Source organism: Thermothelomyces thermophilus, chromosome 5 (assembly GCF_000226095.1).
Source record: "Thermothelomyces thermophilus ATCC 42464 chromosome 5, complete sequence".
Lineage (NCBI taxonomy): Eukaryota > Fungi > Ascomycota > Sordariomycetes > Sordariales > Chaetomiaceae > Thermothelomyces > Thermothelomyces thermophilus.
The window spans coordinates 96,349-119,637 of NC_016476.1; positions in this window are offsets into that span (position 1 = coordinate 96,349).

Sequence of the window (23,289 nt, forward strand, 5' to 3'; positions counted from 1 at the left end):
CCTAGTGCCTTACCTACTCTAACTAACTCCCTTATAGGTATATAGCCTATAAGGACCCTTATATAGCCTAGTATAGGGGCTGCCCGAAGAAAGTCAAAGCCTAGGAGAGAGCTAGGGAGGCCTATTAGTATAGACCTTAGACCTTCTAACTATTAGAGTAGCTATACTAGAAGGTAGCCTTTGAGTTTAATAGCTAGCTTGTAACGAACCTAACTCAGACTTCTTCTAAAAGGGTTCAGACGGAGGTAAATTAAGCGGGACAAGCGTACAGGTCGTCTAAGGGATTCGGTAAAGCCAAAGGGTTCACAACAACACTAGAGTTATCTCCCACAATGGTTAGTGATGCTTGGTATAAGTACCGATGATTGTAGGTTAGGTTACTATCACTGGTGAACTCCCAGAGTCCACTATAACGAGTAACTAGCTAGCTATATATATACAATTATCTATCCTTTTTTAATAGTTATCACTAGTACCGTTTCTCCTTTTACTCTGTGATTCCGCGTTGTCGACGGTGACATGTTATTATTACTAGTAAAGACCTTAGTCTTGGCAGTGATAATCTTCTGATTGGTCCGTCAAGTGATTAGCTATCGGAATATCCCGCGTCCTGGCTACAGCCTACCGGGCCGTCTATATGCTTATCTGTGATACGATGCCCCTCCTTTAAGGCTTTCGACCTAAAAGCCCTCTTAGGCCGTTTCAAATAGCGCTAATAACCCTTCGCTTGTAAGTACTATATTCTTCCTATTTTTACGTTATAGTTGCCTTGTTAATAAAATGCTGATAGAGAAACGGAAGTCGTATTCTACACGTTACCATGCTTCCCTTGCTTAGAACATTGCTAAGAATGGTTTTATCGTTATGCCTTGCTCTTAGTATATATTATAAGGCCTTGTCTATAAAATGATCGTACGTATAAAGCGTTACAAAGCCTACGTTTGTTAAGGTTATTCTTGTAATAGCTCTAATATACCGCTTTCTTTCTATAAGTACGTTTCCTTTCTCTTTGCTTTTTTTTTTAAATGTAATTCCTAATGTTTGTTCTAATAGATTATATTCTCTAGGAGTAGTGTTATATCAAGGATGCTAAACGTTATACCAAACTTAAGCTAGATAAATCCTAACACCGTCTAGAAGAAGCCTAGTACGAGTTATCTAAAAAGCTTATATAGCTCTAGTATCTTCGTTAATAGAAGGAGTTTTTAGTAAAGAAAGGTACTAATATAGTGGCGCGTAGTCTATTAACCTTGGACGAGTTAGAGGAGGTTAAGTAGTAAGAGCGGTAAGAGGCGCCTACTATGCCCTCGTTATAGATTAATGATACTATCGATGCTATTAACTAGGGCGCTATCTTTGGTTCTGTCCTAGGTTTTCCTTTAGTCGATCTAGGTTCTGCCGGTAGAACTATTCTAGTTTCTTAGGGCAGTTTAAATTCTTGACTAGTTTCTATAAGTTGTCCTCTAGTTTAAAATCAAGCTATTTGACCAGATACTATAGTTCCCCGTTGATGATGTATAAATCTAGAATTTCTTTAATGTCCTATTCTTCCTCTTCGTCCTCTGCTTCGATATTTATAGCGGTCTTGGCATTCTTTAGTACTAGTTCGAGAAGTAAAATATAAAAAATATCTGTCTGTAATTGTATAGATAACGGTAACGATAGTTAGTAGTTAGATGTCGAGATTCGTTTCTTAATAATAAAGGGTCTAACTTTCTTAAAGTCTAGCTTTATGCTTGGTTGTTTGGTTTATAAGTTTCGTACGATTAGGTAGACTTTATCTCCCCTCTCTAGGCAAGGTCCCTTGAGCCTATATTTATCGTAGTAGTTCTTTATTCTGGTTCTAACAAACTTAAGTTCCTTTTTAAGCTTCTTATATGGTATATACATTTGTTTTGCTTTGACTACTGCTCTTGGCACTGTAACCTCTAGTCCTTGCCTAAGGTCTGCTTCGTATCTGTAGTTTGTAAAGAACGGTATGACTTTGGTCGTTTCTATTGGCGTTATATTATAGGCGAGTTATACTATTGGCAATAGTATGACCTAGTTGTCTTGCTAGTAGTTAATATAAGAACAGAGGTATTGCTCGACAACTTAGTTTAGTTGCTCCGTTTATCTGTCAGTCTATAGGTAAAATGCTATTAATAGCTTGCTATTAATGTCTAATTGTTATATTAATGCTTACTAGAACTTCGATACAAACTTAGTGTCTTTGTCGGTGATCTATTCTTACGGCCAAGCGTATATTGATGTAACTTGCCGATAGATCACGTCTGCTAACTATTTAGCTATCTAGGACTCCTTGTATAGGAAGAAGTATACCCATTTAGTTAGGCAATTTACTATAGTAAGAATACTATCGTAAGTCACTCCTATAGCTATATCCTTAGATTCTAGCAGCTTCGTAATGAAGTCTATCGTAACTAAACTCTATAGTTTGTCAGCTATTAGCAGTAGCTAGAGTAGCCTATATAGCTTGTACCGTACCATTTTGCTTCAACTGTAGATATCATAGTTCTATATAACTTCCTTAACTCGTGTCGTTAACTATAGAAAGTTATAGTGTTTCTTGACTTATACGACAGTCTTCGTAACTCCTTTGTATCCTCCGAGTTTCGATTCGTAGAGTTTTCGAATCATTTGTAGCTATTGGTCTTTATCGTAGATATACGCTTTGCCTTAGTACTAGAGTTTCCTATCTTTTTCTTCCACTTCGTTAGGTACCGCTAGTCCAGGTGTTACTTAATACTATGCTTCGTCGATCCTTTTTTCTCGAAAGATTATATAACATTCTAGGAACAAGTCGAGTAGATCGTCTTCCACGGGTATCTATGTTTCGTAATGTAGCGTTCTATCTATTCGTTCCTTAAATAACGGTAGCGTTATTTCTGTTCGTTCTTCTATATAATCTGTTTATCGGCTTAAGGCATCCGCTTGTACGTTCTCTTTGCCCTTCTTATAGCGGATCTTAAAATTAAATTCTATAAGGAATTTTACCTATTGTATTTGTCGTTTGTTAAGCTCTTTTATTATCGTAAAGTACCGTAAATTCTTATAATCTATATATACTTATACTAGTTCGATTGTACCGCTAAGGTATAGTCACTATTCCTTAAAAGCTTTGATAATCGCAAGTAATTCCTTGTTATAGATTAGATAATTAAGACGTAGTCTATCGAGCTTCTTTAAAAAGAAGGCTATAGGATGTAGCTTCCCTTGTTCGTCTCGTTATCCTAACTATCCTCTAATAGTATAGTCTAAAGCGTCTGTTTCCACCTTAAATAGCTTCTTAGGGTCTAGTAGCACTAGTACTAGATCTTTAGTAATGGCGTTACGGATCTATGTAAATGCTTACTTGTATTATTCTTCCTATTAGAATTTAGCGTTCTTCTTGGTAAGTTCGTATAAAGGTTATACGATCGCTCTAAAGTTCCTAATGAATATCTGGTAGAAGTTTGTAAACCCAATGAAACTCTATACTTCTGTAACTAACGTTAGTCATAGCTAATCCTTGATAGCTTTGACCTTTAAAGGTTCTATCCGGATTTATCCTAAGGATATTTCGTATCCCAAAAATACCGTTTTCCTAACGTGGAATTTGCTCTTTTTCTTATTAACTAATAGCTTATATATGTATAATGTATCTAGCACTACTCTTACGTGCTTCTAGTGTTCGTCTATCGTTTTGGAGAAGATAAGTATATTATCAAGATAATATACTATAAATTTGTTGAGAAAGGATTGGATAGCTTGATTAATCAGGGCTTAGAACGTTACCGGTATGTTTATAAGTCTAAATAGCATGACAAGGTACTTATAGTGGCTATAAGGTATCCTAAAGGCCATTTTCCACTCGTCGCCTTCTTTGATCTATATATAGTTATAGGCCAATGGCAAGTCAAGACACGTAAAATATTAGGCTCTTGCTAACTAATCTCGGAGCTATAAGATTAGTGGTAACAGGTATTGGTTTTTCACGGTCTATTCGTTAAGTTACCAATAGTTAACGTATAACTATAGCTTTCTGTCTTTCTTAGGCATAAACAGGATTAGGTAGCCTGCTAGCAATGTCGACAGGCAGATATATCCTCTTTAAAGATTCTCTTCTAAGTATTGCTTAAGTTCTTTGTTCTATGTCTAGCTTATATAGTAAATCTTAAAGAACTTTAGTCGTGCTCCTTCCTTAAGCTTGATCTTGTAATTCTATAGGCCGTGTTCTAGTAATCCTTCTAGATGCTTCGCTTCAAATGCTAGGTATCCTTCGTATTCCTCTAGTACTTCCCTAGTCTTATCTTATTTCTCGGCTTTCTAATAGTATATAAACTTGGTTCTATCTATAGCAATGCTAGCGATTTCTCCTATCTTAACCTACTACTCTAGTTATAGTACTCCGCATTCGTTAATAGAGAGAATAGCTATCGGCAATTTAGCTTATTCTTTCTATTGTAACGTTGGTATTATTATACTACTTCTTCTAGAGTCTATAGTAGTCTGCCTGCTACTGTCCGTCTCTTGTAGTAGATCTATAGAAATGCCTTCCCCTAAGCATCGTCTGCTCGCGATCCTTACGCGCTTCCTATCTTGCTAGTCAAATACGACTCCGTTTGGGGTTATAGATAGCTACTATTCTTTTAGCTAATGTCTAGGTCGTAATCTTCATATTATAGTAATCCTAATACTATATCTTTATCGTTACCTATATCTATAATACTAAATATAACTACTATAGTTTTCCCTGCTATAGTAATATCGATCGGTTCGGTCTCCCTATATACCTATTATATCAGAAATAGCCCTTTGATTATACCATGCTTCTGCTTCATTCTCTAGGGTATCTATAGCTAATTTACAAGTATCGGCGAAATCAGGTTTATCTCTGCTCTACTATCTATTAGTATGAGCATTTTATGCTATTTCTATTATGCTATTATCTATAATCGCTTATCTTACCACCGTCGTCTAAAGATTGTAGCGATTTCCTATATTTCTACTAGGAGGTCTCGATATAGTAGTCTCTTATGCTAGTTCCTCCTATACTATACTACTACTTGCTACTATATAGGCGTTAATGGTTTTCAGGCCCCTCAAAGGGCCCTAACCCGTTTCCTAGGTTAGTGCTAACCTCTTTAGTTATTCGGCTAATGGCAGCTTCGTCGATTATACCTATTTTTATAAGCCATTAAGTACTTATAGCTTCCTACTATTATGTTACAGATAAGCACATAGGCAGCCTGGCAGGCTACAGCTAGGACACGGGACATTCCGACAGCCAATCACTCGACGGACCAATCAGAAGATTATCACCACCAAGACTAAGGTCTTTACTAGTGATAATAACATGTCACCGTCAACAACACAGAATCACGAAGTAAAAGGAGAAGTAGTACTAGTGATAACTATTAAAGAAGGATAGACCATTGTATATATATAGCTAGCTAGTCACTCGTTATAGTAGACTCTAGGAGTTCGCCAGTGGTAATAATCATAATCATAGTACTTATACTAAGCATTGCTAATTACTATAAGAGATAACTCTAAGTGTTGTTATAAACCCTTTAGCTTTACCAAATCCCTTAGACGACCTGCCTACTTGTCCCGCTTTACCTACCTCTGTCTGGACCCTTTTAGAAGAAGTCTAAGTTAGGTTCGTTACACGTTGTTACTACTCCCTTTGTTTTGTCATGGTTCAGAATGGAGGTGACTTCGACCTTGACATTAACATAGCTACTAACGTCACGGCCGAATAGCTGCTCGCTTAGCTTGGTCAACTCTAGCAGCAGATCTAGGAGTTAGATTAGAGAGATAAGGCTGCTCAAGCTCGAATCAAGGAACTCGAGAACCGTGAAAAGTACTTGTAGAAGTTGGTTAACGAGGCCTATACCAAAATCGAGGCACTTGAGGGTACCAAAGCGAAGTATATCAAGATCGAACTACCTAGCAAATATAGAGGAACTAAGGAGGATCTCGCAGGATTCCTAACAAACCTCTAATCCTACTTCTAGCTTAATGATAACAAGTTTCTAGATAATAAAGCTAAAGTCCTCTATATAGCTACGAGACTAGAGGGCAAGGCACTTAGATAGTTCAAGCCTATATAGAATGACTATCTTACTAAGGAAGATAAAGACAAATGAGATACGTTTATATAGGTAGTCTTCTAATCTTATAACCATTTTGAAGAAGAGCTTTAGAAAGTTTTTAGCGATAAAGACGAGAAGATTTATACGTAAGAAAGACTCGCTAATCTCCGATAGACTAAGTTAGTAGCCTCTTACACTATATAGTTTAGACAGGACATACTTAAGTCTTAGCTTAATAATGAGGTATTAATATAATTATTCTATAATAGCCTAAAGGAAAAGGTTAAGGACAAGCTATATAAGTACGATTAGCCTAAGACTCTAGATAATTACATCGTATAGGCTATTAGGATCGATAATCGACTCTATATATAAGAGCAGCAGAAACGAGGTCAAATGAACAGAACTACGGTTAAGGCCAACGACAAGAAAAAGCGAGTATACGTTAGTACCTTGTATAGGACGCACCCTGGAGCTATAGATATAGATATAGCGTAGAAGCAGGACTAGAAGAAGACGGCCAAAGACAAGTCCAATGTTACCTACTATAACTACAGAAAGAAAGGACACTATAAGCGAGAATGCTAGAGCCCGAAGAAAGAATGGAAACTAACCCCTAGAAAGGAAATTACGACTATTAATAAAACCATCAAGGACGTCATCGAAGTAGCAGCCACGAGCTACAAAGATAAGGGTAGTAATACGGATAGTCTTAGACATAACGGTAACGGTAAAGATAAATAAGCACCGTACTCCGAACTGGTCACTATAGATCTAGAGATAGGTCTCGCCGAATAGGATATGGCAGGAGAATATACACTACCAGTTTCGATTCTCCCGGCCTTGAGACAGTGGGGCTTCACGGTTACGTAGAGGCGGGATAGATCGTAGACAACCGATACCTAAGGAATTAAAAGACCTAGACCTAATATTCTATTCCTCTAGGAACAAATCGAATGGTATTGTAACAAAGTTTTCCGGCTTAATACGGAACTATATAAACGGGATAGGCGCTTGACTTGACTTGCCTAGTAGAGTGTTAAGATAAGGGATAAAATAAGGGAACTCTAATATATCGTAGAAACTATTAAAGGAGAACAGCCTATGATATATAATAGGCCTAATAGCTATGCCGAGTATCTTAATGGCTAATAACTTAGTAATAATGTGCGAAACCTGGAATACCAGTTTATATACACGAACCGTAGAAAAGATAAGTATATGTAGGAAAGCTACTAGAAGAAATACTCCTATATTAGCACTAGAGTACCTACGGTCTATATACAATGGGAAGGATTCGGGAAAGAATTCTAATACCTCCTAGGCAACGCTATACGACTATACCCTCGATACGAGGTATATACGCAAGTGCCCTAGTTCTAGTATATAGCATACGAATGCCGATACCACTTCCGCGACAAATTCGAAAACAATCACTAGCCAACCTGACAAGGAAATGAGGACGGAAGCTTACGCCCTGTGGAATGGGTCTATGATACAAGAAATAGAGCGGCCGAATTGCTCTAGAAGATTGAAGCCCGCAATTTAGAAAGCATTACAATAGTTCTAAGACGAGCCTGGCCTAGGTACTACGGAACCGGACGAGATATATAGGACTTATACTAGAGTAACGATTGCCTCTATCACGCGGAAGAAAAGAAATTGCAAATTCGGGAGCTTCAGACAAAGCTATAGCACGTATGACGGAAAGCGGAACGGACCTAATGGTAGGAAGCCGTAAGCACTCAATGGCTCACGGAAATGAGTACGATTGACGAAGCCGCTATCAGCCGAACAACCGAAGAGGTTAGCACTGACCTAGGAAACGGGTTAGGGCCCTTCGAGGGGCCTGGAAACTATTAACGCCCGTGTAGCGGCGAGTGGTAGCGTAGTATAGGAGGGACTAGCATAAGAGACCACTATATCGAGACCTCCTAGTAGAAATATAGGAAATCGCCGCAATCTTTGGACGACGGCGGCAAGACAAGCGGCTATAGATAACAGCATAATAGAAATAGCACGAAATGCTCGTACTAGTAGATAGTAGAGCAGAGATAAACCTGATTTTGCCAACACTTGTAAATTAGCTATAGATACCCTAGAAAATGAAGCGGAAGTATAGTATAGTCAAAGGGCCATTTCTAATGTAATAGATATATAGGGAGACTAAACTAATTGATATTACTATAGCAAGGAAGACTATAGTAGTTATATTTAGTATTATAGATATAGGTAACAATAAAGATATAATATTAGGGTTACTATAGTATAAAGATTACGACCTAGACATTAGCTAGAAGAATAGTAGCTACCTATAACCCTAAATAGAGTTATATTTGACTAGTGAGATAGGGAGTATGTAAGGATCGTAAGCAGATAATACTCAAGGAAAGGCATGTCCTACGGATCTACCGCAAGAGATAGATAGTAGCAGGCAGACTACTACAGACTCTAGAAGAGGCAGTACAATGATATCAATATTACGACAAGAGGAACGAGCTAAATTGCCGATAGCTGTTCTCTCCGTTGATAAATGCGGAGCATTGCAATTAGAGCAGTAGGTTAAGACAGGAGAAATCGCTAGCATCGCTATAGACGGAACCAAGTTTATATACTATCAGAAAACCAAGAGATGAGACAAGACTAAGGAAGTACTAAAGGAATATAAAGGACACCTAACATTCGAACCGAAATATCTAGAAGGACTACTAGAATACGGCCTATAGGATTATAAGATTAAGCTTAAGGAAGGAGCATGATTAAAGTTCTTTAAGATTTACTATATAAGCTAGACATAGAACGAAGAACTTAAGCGATATTTAGAGGAGAACCTTCGAAGAGGATATATCCGCCTATTGACATCGCTAGTAGGCTACCTAATCCTATTTATGCCTAAGAAAGACGGAAAGCTATGGTTATATGTCGACTATCGGTAACTTAACGAACAGACCGTGAAAAATCGATACCTATTACTGCTAATCTCATGGCTCCGAGATTAGTTAGTAGGAGCCTAATATTTGACGCGTCTTGACTTGCTATCGGCCTATAACTATATATAGATTAAAGAAGGCGATAAGTAAAAAACGGCCTTTAGGATACCCTATAGCTACTATAAGTACCTTGTCATGCCATTTAGACTTACGAACGTACTAGCAACATTCTAAGCCCTAATTAACCAAGCTATCCGACCCTTTCTCGACAAATTTGCGGTATATTATCTTAACGATATACTTATCTTCTCTAAGACGATAGACGAACACCAGAAGTATGTAAAAGTAGTACTAGACGCGCTATATACGTACAAGCTATCAGTTAACAAGGAAAAGAGCGAATTCTATATTAGGAAGATAGTCTTTTTAGGATACAAAATATCCCTAGGATAAATCTAGATAGAACCTTTAAAGGTTAAAGCTATTAAGAATTGGCCCTAACCGATGTTAGTTATAGAAGTATAAAGCTTTATCAGATTTACAAACTTCTACCGAATGTTCATCAGGAACTTTAGAGCGATCGTATAACCTTTGTACAAACTTACCAAAAAGAATGCCGAATTCCAATAGGAAGAGCGATACGAGCAAGCATTTACATAGATCCGTAACGCCATTACTAAGGATCTAGTACTAGTACTGCCAGACCCTAAGAAGCTATTCAAGGTAGAAATGGACGCTTTAGACTACGCCATTAGAGGACAATTAGGATAATAAGACGAACAAGGGAAGCTACATCCTATAGCCTTCTTTTTAAAGAAGCTCGATAGACTATATCTCAATTACCCGATTTACAATAAGGAACTACTTATGATTATCGAAGCTTTTAAGGAATAGCGACTATACCTTAGCGGTATAATTAAACCAGTACAAGTATATATAGATTATAAGAACCTACAATACTTTACGATAACAAAGGAGCTTAACAGACGATAAATACAATAGGCAAAATTCCTTACGGAATTTAACTTTAAGATCTACTATAAGAAGGGCAAAGAGAACGTATAAGCAGACATCTTAAGCCGACGAACGGATCACACGGAAGGACGAACGGGAACAATACCACTATTATTTAAGGAACAAACAGACAGAATACTACATTACAAAACACAGACACCTATAGAAGATAATCTACTTAACTCGTTCCTAGAATGCTACGTAATCTTTCAAGAAGAAAGGATCAACAAGGCATAGTATCAAGTAGCACCCGGACCACTAGTACCTAACAGAGTGGAAGAAAGAGATAGGAAACTCTAGTACCGAGGCAAAGCGTATATCTACGATAAAGACCAACAGCTGCGAATGATTCGAGAACTCTATGAGTCGAAACTCGGAGGACACAAAGGAGTTACGAAGACTATCGCACAAGTTAAGAAACACTACAACTTTCTATAGTTAACGGTACAAATTAAGGAAGTCGTACGGAACTACGACATCTATAATTAGGGCAAAACGGTACGACACAAGCCATATAGGCTACTTTAGCTACTACTAATAGCTAACAAACTATAGAGTTTAATTATAATAGACTTCATCACAAAGCTACTAGAATCTAAAGACATAGCTACAAGAGTAACCTACAATAGTATTCTTACTATAATAGATCGCCTAACTAAGTAAGTATACTTCTTTCCCTACAAGGAGTCCTAGATAGCGGAACAGTTGGTAGACGTGATCTATTGGCAAGTTACATCAATATATACTTAGCCGCAAGAATAGATCACCGATAGAGACACCAAGTTCGCGTCGAAGTTCTGGCAAGCGTTAATATAACGATTAGGCGTTAACAGTAAGCTATTAACGGCATATCACCTATAGACTAATAGATAAACGGAGTAACTAAACCAAGTTATTAAGCAGTACCTCTACTCTTATATTAACTACTAGCAAAATGACTAGGTTATACTATTGCTAATAGCATAACTTGCTTATAACACGACGCCAACAGAAACGACCAAAGTTATACCGTTCTTTACGAACTACAGATATAAAGTAGACCTTAGGCAAGGACTAGAGGTTATAGTGCCAAGAGCAGCAGTCAAAGTAAAACAAATGTATACACTATATAAAAAGCTCAAAAAGGAACTCAAGTTTATCAAAACTAGAATAAAGAACTACTACAACAAATATAGGCTCGAGGGACCTTGCCTAAAGAGGGGAGACAAAGTCTACCTAATCGTACGAAACTTACAAACCAAACGACCAAGCACAAAGCTAGACTTTAAGAAGGTCAGACCCTTCGTTATCAAAGAACGAATTTCAACATCTAACTACCGACTATCGTTACCGTCATCTATATGACTATAGACAGATATTTTTCATATTTCACTTCTCGAACTAGTACCAAAGAATGCCAAGATTGCTATACACATCGAAGCAGAGGACAAAGAGGAAGAATAGGACGTCGAAGAAATTCTAGATTTATATATTATTAACAGGGAACTATAGTACCTAGTCAAATGGCTTGATTTCGGACTAGAAGACAACTTATAAGAACTAGTTAAGAATTTAAACTGCCCTAAGAAACTAGAACAGTTCCACCGGCAGAACCCGGATCGACTAAAGGAAAACCTGGGACAGAACCAAAGATAGCGCCCTAGTCGACAGCATTGACAGCATCATTAATCTATAACGAGGGTATAGCAGGCGTCTCTTGCTACTCAACCTCCTCTAACTTGTCTAAGGTCGATAGACTACGCGCTACTATATTAGCACCTTTCTCTACTAAAAACTCCTTCTGCTAACGAAGACGCCAGAGCCGTATAAGCTTTTCGGATAACTTATACTAGGCCTCTTCTAGACGGCATTAAGATTTATCTAACTTAAGTTCGGTACAACGTTTAGCATCTTTAATATAACACTACTCCTAAAGAATACGATCTACTAAAACGAACATCAGGAATTATAGTAAAAAAAAAAAAAAAAAAAAAAAAGAGGAGACAAGCTTATAGGAAGAAAGCAAGATGCTAGAGCCATCGCAAGAATAACCCCGACAAACACAGGCCTTATAACGCTTTATACGCGTGATCATTTTACAGACAAGGCCTTACGACGCGTACCAAGAGCAAGGCATAACAACAAAACCGTTCTTAGCGATATTCTAAGCAAGGGAAGCACGGTAACGTACAGAATACGACTTCTATTTCTCTATCGGCATTTTGTTAGCATGGCAACCACGATACAGAAACAGGGAGAATATAGTACTTACAAATAAAGGGTTATTAGCGCTATTTGAAACAACCTAAGAAGGCTTTCGGGTCGAAAGCCTTAAAGGAGGGGCATCATGTCACGGATAAGCACATAGGCAGCCTAGCAGGCTATAGCTAGGACATGGGACATTCCGACAGCTAATCACTCGACGGACCAATCAGAAGATTATCACCGCCAAGACTAAGGTCTTCACTAGTAATAATAACATATTACTATCGACAACGCAGAATCACGAAGTGAAAGGAGAAGTGGTACTAGTGATAACTATTGAAGAAGGACAGACCATTGTGTATATATAGCTAGCTAGTCACTCGTTATAGTGGACTCTGGGAGTTCGCCAGTGGTAATAATTACAATCATAGTACTCATACCAAGCATTGCTGATTACTGTGAGAGACAACTCTAAGTATTGTTGTGAACCCTTTGGCTTCACCGAATCCCTTAGACGACCTGCCTACTTGTCCCGCTTTACCTACCTCTATCTGGACCCTTTCAGAAGAAGTCTGAGTTGGGTTCGTCACACATTAGGTCTGTTCTGCTTTCCGTCGTATATACTATAGCTTTATCTAAAGCTCCTAGATCTGCGATTTCTTTTCGTCCGCGTGGTAGAGGTAGTTATTACTCTAGCACGAGTCCTATATATCTCGTCCTATTCCGTAGTACCTAGGCTAGGCTCGTTTTAGAACTACCGTAATGCCTTCTAGATTGTAGGCTTCGATCTTCTAGAGCAATTCGGCTGCTCTGTTTCCTGTATTATAGACCTATTCTATAGGGTAGAGGCTCCTATCCTCATTTCCTTATTAGGTTAGCTAGTAATTGTTTTCAAATTTATCGTAAAAGTAATATTAGCATTTATATAATATATACTAAAACTAGGGCACTTGTATATATGCCTTATATTATAGGTATAGTCGTATAGTGTTGCCTAGAAGGTATTAGAATTCTTTTCCAAATCCTTCCTACTATACATAGACTATAGATACTCTAATGCTAAGGTAGGAGTATTTCTTCCAATAGCTTTCCTATATACACTTATCTTTTCCGCAGTTCGCGCGTATAAACTGGTACTCGGGGTTCTATACGTCATAGCTAAGTTAATAGTCGTCAAAATGCTTAGTGTAGCTATCGGGCCTATTATATATTATAGGCTATTCCCCTTTAATAGTTTCTATAATATGTTAGAGTTTCCTTATCTCGTCCCTTATCTTGTCACTCTACTAGGCAAGTCAAATCAAGCGTCTATCCTGTTTACGCAGTTCTATACTAAGCTAGAAAACTTCATTACGATACCATTTAATTCGTTCCTAGAGGAATAGAATATTAGGTCCGGGTCTTTCGATTCCTTAGGTATCGGTCGTCTACGATCTATCCCGCCTCTATATAACTATAAAACCCTACTGCCTTAGGGCTAGGAGAATTGAAATTAGTAATATATACTCTCCTGCCATGTCCTATTTGGCAAGACCTGTCTCTAGGTCTACCGTGACCAATTCGGAGTACGGTACTTGTTTATCTTTACCATCGCCATTGTATCTAAGACTATCTGTGTCGCTGTCCCTATCTTCGTAGCTTGTAGCCGCTACTTCGACAATATCCTTAGCGGTTTTATTAATAGCCGTAATTTCCTTTCTAGGGACTGGTTTCTAGTCTTTCTTCGGGCTTCGACATTCTCGTTTGTAGTATCCTTTCTTTCTATAGTTATAGTAGGTAACGTTAGACTTGTCTTTAGTCATCTTCTTCTTATCCTACTTCTATACTATATCTATATCTATAGCTCTAGGATATGTCCCATATAAGGTACTAATATATACCCATTTTTTCTTGTCATTAGCCTTAACTACGGTTCTATTTATCTAACCTCGTTTCTACTACTCTTATATATAGAGTCAATCATCGATTCTAATGGCTTATACGATATATTTGTCTAGGGTCTTAGGCTGGTTATACTTATATAACTTGTCTTTAACCTTTTCCTTTAAGCCGTTATAGAATAGTTATATTAATGCCTTATCATTAAGCTAAGACTTAAGTATATCCTATCTAAACTATATAGCATAGGAAGCTACTAACTTAGTCTATTAGAGATTAGCAAGTCTTTCTTATATATAAATCTTCTTATCTTTGTCGCTAAAAACCTTCTAAAGCTCTTCTTCAAAACGGTTATAGGATTAAAAGACTGCCTATATAAACGCGTCTCGGTCGTCTTCGTCTTCCTTAGTGAGATAGTCGTTCTATATAGGCTCAAACTATCTAAGTACCTTACCCTCTAGTCTTATAGCTACGAAGAGGACTTTAGCTTTATTGTCCGGAAATTTATCGTCATTAAGCTAGAAGTAGGATTAGAGGTTTGTTAGGAATCCTATAAGATCTTCCTTAGTTCCTCCGTATTTACTAGGTTGTTCGATCTTGATATAGCTCGCTTTAGCGCCTTCGAGTGCCTTAATTTTGGCGTAGGCCTCGTTAACTAGCTTCCATAAATGCTTTTTACCGTTCTCAAGTTCCTTGATCCGAGCTTAAGCAACCTTGTCTCTCTGGTCTAACTCCTAGATCCTCTGCTAGAGTTAACTAAGCTAGGCAAGCAGCTATTTAGCTATAACGTTGATAGCTATGTCGATGTTAAGGTCGAAATCACCTCTATTCTGAGCCATAATAGAACAAAGGGAGTAATAGCAACGTGTAACGAACCTAACTTAGACTTCTTCTAAAAGGGTTTAGACGGAGGTAAATTAAGCAGGATAAGCGTATAGGTCATCTAAGGGATTTGGTAAAGCTAAAGGGTTTATAATAACACTAGAGTTGTCTCTTATAATAGTTAGTAATGCTTAGTATAAGTATTAGTAATTATAGGTTAGGTTGCTATTACTAGTAAACTCCTAGAGTTTACTATAACGAGTGACTAGCTAGCTATATATATATAATTATCTGTCCTTCTTTAATAGTTATTACTAGTACCGTTTCTTCTTTTACTCCGTAATTCTATGTTATCGATGGTGATATGTTATTATTACTAGTGAAAACCTTAGTCTTAGTAGTGATAATCTTCTGATTAGTCCGTTAAGTGATTGGCTATTGGAATGTCCTACGTCCTAGCTGCAGCCTGCTAGGCCGTCCATATGCTTATCTATGACATAGCTAGAGGATAATGACCACTACTAAACTAGGGCTAAACGCCCTTATAGGAGGCCTACCCTAGCCTAATAGGTAGCTAGGAGTGCCTTATTCGATGCCTAATAGACCTATATCTCCTTTCTATAGCCTAGAACCCCTTCCCTTTTATAGCTAGCCAAGGGGGTAATAGCTATAAAGCCTACTACTACTACTATACCTTCGTCCTCTGCCCTAGCTACCTTAAATATAAATTAAGATCCTTTAGTAGAATACCTAAGGTAATAAATAGGCCCTTAAGATCCTATTAGAGGAGGCTAAATATAATCTACTAGCTATCTAGGAACTATAGATTAACTAGTTTATAGGGTTAATATACTACCCCTAGGCTTTAAAATACTACCTAGTTTATAAGCCTAAAGGTAAGGTAGCTATTCTAGTGGCTAAGCGCTTCCTAGTTAGCTAGTAGGACTATTTAGCAGAGGAGAACTAGTATAAGGTAACCTTTCTAGCCCTAGGAAAGAGGGGGTTTAAGCTCTAGTTAGTCTATAATAATAAGGGAGAGCAGGCCCTCTTATAGGACCTACTAGCCCTACCTTAGCTAACCTATCCCCTAGTTCTTATAGGTAACTTTAACCTCTACTACCTAGTCTAGGACCTATTTAATAGGCTTAGCCTAGGGGCTAGGGACCTCCTTAGCCTTGTAGACTAGTAGGACCTTAACCTATATATACCCTATAGCTAGGTTACTAGAGCCCCTTAGGGGGACTAGTACGGCCGGGCTTCCATGATAAACCTATTCTAGGCCTTAGCTAGGCTAGAAGCGACCTATAGGGATATTATAGAACGTAGGAAATCTAACTACTACCTATAGGCCCTAAATGTCTCCCTTTAGGGGACTAATAGGCCTATACCGGCTAGTAAAGGGTAGGACTAGAAGAGCCTAAATAAGGAGGTCACACAGGCCGAGGCAGCCTACCTCCTACTCCGGCTTAGTAAATAGGTATTAGCCCGAGCTGTGACGAACCCAACTCAGACTTCTTCTAAAAGGGTTCAGACGAAGGTAGATTGAGCGGGACAAGCAGGCAGGTCGTCTAAGGGATTCAGTAAAGCCAAAGGGTTTACAATAACACCAGAGTTATCTCTTATAGTAATCAGCAATACTTGGTATAAGTACTATGATTATAGGGGGGGGGGGGGTTACTATCACTAGTAAACTCTTAGAGTCTACCGTAACGAGTGACTATCTATATATATATATAATCCTAGGATCACTAGTAGTCGTGGTAATCCTCTATACTAGCTTACCTAGCTCATGTCGTAAGCTAGTAATCCTCTACTAGAATCATTTCTTGCTAAGTATAATCCTGTCCTAATTAGTCTATCATTCCTTTGGCTTGATTAGCCTGTTTGTGCTAGTGGCTTAGGCAGCATCTATATATATATTTCTATAATACGATGCCCTCCCTCCGAGGCTTTTGACCTGAAAGCCCTCTTTAGGTCGTTTTAAATAGCGCTAACATCCTTTTCTATGTATACCTTGTAATTTTTCCCTTTTTCCGTACCACTAGTAGCTAATAAGATAGTAGATTATATCTCTAAGCGCCGATCTTCGAAATCCTAATAGCGCGCCGCGCTTGCTTCTTTTATTGATTCTTCTGGCGTAGACGTTATACCGTGTTCGTGGTATTTTAAGCGGAACTTGGCTTGTCGTATAGCATTAGGCTCTTCTTGCTATAGCGAGTACATATATTGGGGTCGTTCTTATAATAGTTCTAATGTAGTATCTACTTGTTTATAACCTAGTTTGTTGCCTTAATATTTATAGCTAACCTTTTATAGTAACAAAGATTATATCTAAATAAAAATGTATAGAATAAGAAGAGGCTAATACTAAAGAGGCCCTTTTCGTTCTTTAGACTTAACTTTAGATAGCTATCGGCTAATTAGCTCGTCTTTATCACTAGAAATATTTCTTAAAGGAGCAGGGTTCTAAGCTATTTCGTCGAGGTATATAGTCTTTAGAGGAAATAGAAGTAGAAGAACAGAGGGTATAGAATTCCGAGGTACACGTTATTAGTAATATACAGTCCTAGGGTACTAACGTCCTGTTTGATTAGTCTTCTTTAGGCCTAGATTTATTAGAGGCCGACTTGGCCGTTTTGTCTAAGCTAGTGCCTACGGTCGATCCGGGTTCTGCCGGTAGAACTGTTCTAGTTTCTTAAGGTAGTTCAAGTTCTTAACTAGTTTCTATAAGTTATCCTCTAGTCTAAAATCAAGCTATTTGACTAGATACTATGGTTCTCTATTAATAATATATAAATCTAGAATTTCTTCGACGTCCTATTCTTCTTCCTCGTCTTTTACTTCGATATATATAGTAACCTTAGCGTTTTTTGGTGCTAGTTCGAGAAGCGAAATATAAAAAACATCTGTCTGTAGTCGTATAGGTAACGGTAACGATAGTCAGTAGTTAGATGTCGAAATTCGTTCTTTAATAACGAAGGGTCTGACCTTTTTAAAGTCTAGCTTCGTACTTAGTTGTTTGGTTTATAAGTTTTATATAATTAGGTAGACTTTGTCTCCCCTCTCTAGGTGAGGTCCCTTAAGCCTATATTCGTTATAGTAGTTCTTTATTCTAGTCTTGACAAACTCGAGTTCCTTTTTGAGCTTCTTATATAGTATATATATTTGTTCTGCTTTGACTACTACTCTTGGCACTATAACCTCTAGTCCTTACCTAAGGTCTGCTTCGTATCCATAGTTCACGAAGAATAGTATAACTTTAGTTATTTCTATTAGTATTATATTATAAGCGAGTTATACTGTTAGTAATAGTATAACCTAGTCGTCTTATTAGTAGTTAATATAAGAGCAGAGGTATTGCTTAATAACTTAGTTTAGTCGCTCTATTTATCTGTTAGTCTATAGGTAATATGCTATTAACAGCTTACTATTAATGCCTAATCGTTATATTAACGCTTACTAGAACTTTGATACGAACTTAGTATCTCTGTCAGTAATCTACTCTTACGGCTAAGTATACACTAATATAACTTGCCGATAGATTACATCTACTAGCTATTTAGCTATCTAGGACTCTTTATAGGGAAAGAAATATACCTATTTAGTCAGGCGATCTACTATAGTAAGAATATTGTTATAGATTACTCCTATAGCCGTATCCTTAGATTCTAGCAGCTTTATAATAAAGTCTATTATAACTAAACTCTATAGTTTGTTAGCTATTAGTAATAGCTAAAGTAGCCTATACAGCTTATATTGTACCGTTTTGCTTCGATTACAGATATCGCAGTTCCGTACGACTTCCTTAACCCGTACCGTTAACTATAGAAAGTTATAGTGTTTCTTGACTTATACGATAATCTTCGTAACTCCTTTATATCCTCCGAGTTTTGACTTGTAAAGTTCTCAAATCATTCGTAGCTATTGATCCCTATTATGGATATATACTTTGCCTTGGTACTAGAGTTTCCTATCTCTTTCTTCTACTCCATTAGGTACTAGTAGTCCGGGTGCTACTTAATACTATACCTTGTTAATCCTTTCTTCTTAAAAGATTACGTAGCATTCTAGGAACAAGTCAAGTAGATCATCTTTTACAGGTATCTATGTTTTGTAATATAGCGTTCTATCTGTTCGTTCCTTAAATAACGGTAGTGTTATTTCCGTTCGTCCTTCTATATAATCCGTTCGTCGGCTTAAGATGTCTGCTTGTATGTTCTCTTTACCCTTCTTATAGCAGATCTCGAAGTTAAATTCCGTAAGGAATTCTGCCTATCGTATTTGTCGTCTATTAAGTTCCTTTGTCGTTATAAAGTATCGCAGGTTCTTGTAATCTGTATATACTTATATTAGTTTAATCGTATTACTAAGATATAGTTGCTATTCCTTGAAAGCTTTAATAATTATAAGTGGTTCCTTATTATAGATTAGATAATTAAGACGTAGTCTATCGAGCTTCTTTAAAAAGAAGGCTATAGGATGTAGCTTTCCTTATTCGTCTCGTTATCCTAATTATCCTCCGATAGTGTAGTCTAAAGCGTCCGTTTCTACCTCGAATGGCTTCTTAAGATCTAATAGTACTAGTACTAGATCTTTAGTAATAGCGTTACAGATCTATATAAATACTTACTTATGCTATTCTTCCTATTAGAATTTAGCGTTCTTCTTAGTAAGTTCGTATAAAGGTTATATAATCGCTCCGAAATTTCTAATAAATATCTAATAGAAGTTTACAAATCCGATAAAGCTTCGTATTTCCGTAACTAACGTTAGTCGTAGCTACTCTTTAATAGCTTTAACCTTTAAAGGTTCTATCCGGATTTGTCCTAGGGATATTTTGTATTCTAAAAACACCGTTTTCCTAATATAGAATTTGCTCTTTTCCTTATTAACTAATAGTTTATATATATATAGCGTGTCTAGCACTACTTTTATATACTTCTAGTGTTTATCTATTGTCTTAGAGAAGATAAGTATATCATCGAGATAATATACTATAAATTTGTTAAGAAAGGGTTAGATAGCTTGATTAATTAGGGCTTAGAACGTTGCTAGCGTGTTTGTAAGTCTAAATAGCATGACGAGGTACTTATAATAGCTATAGGGTATCTTAAAGGCCGTTTTCCACTCGTCGCCTTCTTTAATCTATATATAGTTATAGGCCGATAGCAAGTTAAGACGCGTAAAATATCAGACTCCTACTAACTAATCTTAGAGCCGTAAGATTAGTAGTAATAGATATCGGTTTTTCACGGTCTATTCGTTAAGTTACCAATAGTTAATATATAACTATAGCTTTCCGTCTTTCTTAGGCACAAACAGGATTAGGTAGCCTACTAGCAATATTAATAGGCAGATATATCCTCTTTAAAGGTTCTCCTCTAAATATCGCTTAAGTTCTTCGTTCTATATCTAGCTTATATAGTAAATCTTAAAGAACTTTAGTCATACTCCTTCCTTAAGCTTGATCTCGTAATCCTATAGGCCGTATTCTAGTAATCCTTCTAGATACTTTGGTTCGAACGCTAGGTATCCTTTATATTCTTTCGGTACTTCCCTAGTCTTATCTTGTCTCTCGGTTTTCTAATAGTATACAAACTTAGTTCTATCTATAGCAATACTAGCGATTTCTCCTGTCTTAACCTACTGCTCTAATTACAGTGCTCCGCATTCGTCAATAGATGTCACGAATAAGCACATGGGCGGCCTGGCAGGCTGCAGCCAGGACGCGGGACATTCCGACAGCCAATCACTTGACGGACCAATCAGAAGATTATCACCGCCAAGACTAAGGTCTTCACTGGTGATAATAACATGTCACCGTCGACAACGCAGAATCACAAAGTGAAAGGAGAAGTGGTACTGGTGATAACTATTAAAGAAGGACAGACAATTATGTATATATAGCTAGCTAGTCACTCGTTATAGTGGACTCTGGGAGTTTACCAGTGGTAACAATCACAATCACAGTACTTATACCAAGCATTGCTGATTACTGTAAGAGACAACTCTAAGTGTTGTTGTAAACCCTTTGGCTTCACCGAATCCCTTAGACGACCCGCCTGCTTGTCCCGCCTAATCCACCTCCGTCTAGACCCTTTCAAAAGAAGTCTAAGTTGGGTTCGTCACACGTTGTTACCACTCCCTTTGTTCTGTCATGGTTCAGAACGGAGGTGACTTCGACCTCGACATCGACATGGCTACCGACGTCACGGCCGAACAGCTGCTCACTCAGCTTGGTCAACTCTAGCAGCGGGTTCAGGAGTTGGACCAGAGAGACAAGGCTGCTCAAGCTCGAATCAAGGAACTCGAGAACCGCGAAAAGTACTCGTAGAAGTTGGTCAACGAGGCCTACGCCAAAATCGAGGCACTTGAGGGCGCCAAAGCGAAGCGTATCAAGATCGAACCACCTGGCAAATACGGAGGAACCAAGGAGGATCTCGCAGGATTCCTAACAAACCTCCGATCCTACTTCCGGCTTAATGACGACAAGTTTCCAGATGACAAAGCTAAAGTCCTCTACGTAGCCACGAGACTAGAGGGCAAGGCACTTAGATAGTTTGAGCCTACATAGAACGACTATCTTACCGAGGAAGATAAAGACGACCGAGACGTGTTCATACAGGCAGTCTTTCGGTCCTACGACCGTTTCGAAGAAGAGCTTCGGAAGGTTTTTGGCGACAAAGACAAGAAGATTCATGCGCAAGAAAGACTCGCCAATCTCCGATAGACCAAGTTAGCAGCCTCCTATGCCGTATAATTCAGACAGGACATGCTTAAGTCTCAGCTTAACGACGAGGCGTTAATATAATTGTTCTATAACGGCTTGAAGGAAAAGGTCAAGGACAAGCTATACAAGTACGATCGGCCTGAGACTCTGGATGAATATATCGCGTAGGCTATTAGAATCGATGATCGACTTTACGTACGAGAGCAGCAGAAACGAGGTCGAATGAACGGAACCACGGTTAAGGCTAACGACAAGAAAAAGCGAGCGTACGTCAGTACTTCGTACGGGACGCACCCCGGAGCTATAGATGTAGACGCAGCGCAGAAGCAGGACTAGAAGAAGACGACCAAAGACAAGTCCAATGTCACCTGCTACAACTGCGGAAAGAAAGGGCACTACAAGCGAGAATACCGAAGCCCGAAGAAAGGATAGAAACCAACCCTAGGAAAGGAAATTACGGCTATCGACGAAACCACCAAGGACGTCATCGAAGTAGCGGCCACGAGCTACAAAGACAAGGGCAATGACACAGATAGTCTCGGACACGACGGCAACGGTAAAGACAAACAAGTACCGAACTCCGAACTGGTCACTATAGATCCAGAGACAGGTCTTGCCGAATGGGACATGGCAGGAGAATATGCACCGCCAGCTTCGATTCTCCCGGCCTTAGGACAGTAGGGTTTCACGGTCACGTAGAGGCGGGATGGATCGTGGACAACCGATACCTAAGGAATCGAAAGACCTGGACCCGATGCTCTATTCCTCTAGGAACGAATCGAATGGTACCATAACGAAGTTTTCCGACTCAACACGGAACTGCGCGAACGGGATGAACGCTTGACTCGACTCGCCCAGCAGAGCGATGAGATAAAGGACGAAATAAGGGAACTCCGACGTATCGTAGAAACCATCAAAGGAGAACAGCCCGTGATATATGATAGGCCCGATAGCTACACCGAGCATCTTGACGGCTAGCAACTTAGCAACGACGTACGGAACCCAGAATACCAGTTTATGCGAGCGAACCGCAGAAAAGACGAACGTACGTAGGAAAGCTACTAGAAGAAATACTCCTACCTTAGCATTAGAGTACCTACGGTCTACATACAATGGGAAGGATTCGGGAAAGAATTCCAATACCTTCTAGGCGACGCCACGCGACTGCACCCGCGACACGAGGCACATGCACAAGTGCCCTAGTTCTAGTGTGTGGCACACGAATGCCGATATCACTTCCGCGACAAATTCGAAAACAATCACTGGCCGACCCGACAGGAAAACAGGGACGGAGACTTGTACCCTGTGGAATGGGTCTACGATGTAGGAAACAGAGCGGCCGAATTGCTCTAGAAGATCGAAACTCGCAATCTAGAAGGCATCACAGTAGTTCCAAAACGAGTCTGGCCTAGGCACTACGGAACCGGACGAGATACATAGGACTCGTGCTGGAGTAACGATTGCCTCTATCACGCGGACGAAAAGAAATTGCGAATTCGGGAGCTTCAGACGAAGCTATGGCACGCACGACGGAAAGCAGAACGGACCCAATGGTGGGAAGCCGCAAGCACTCAATGGCTCACGGAAATGAGCACGATCGACGAAGCCGCTATTAGCCGAACAACCGAAGAGGTCAGTACTGACCTGGGAA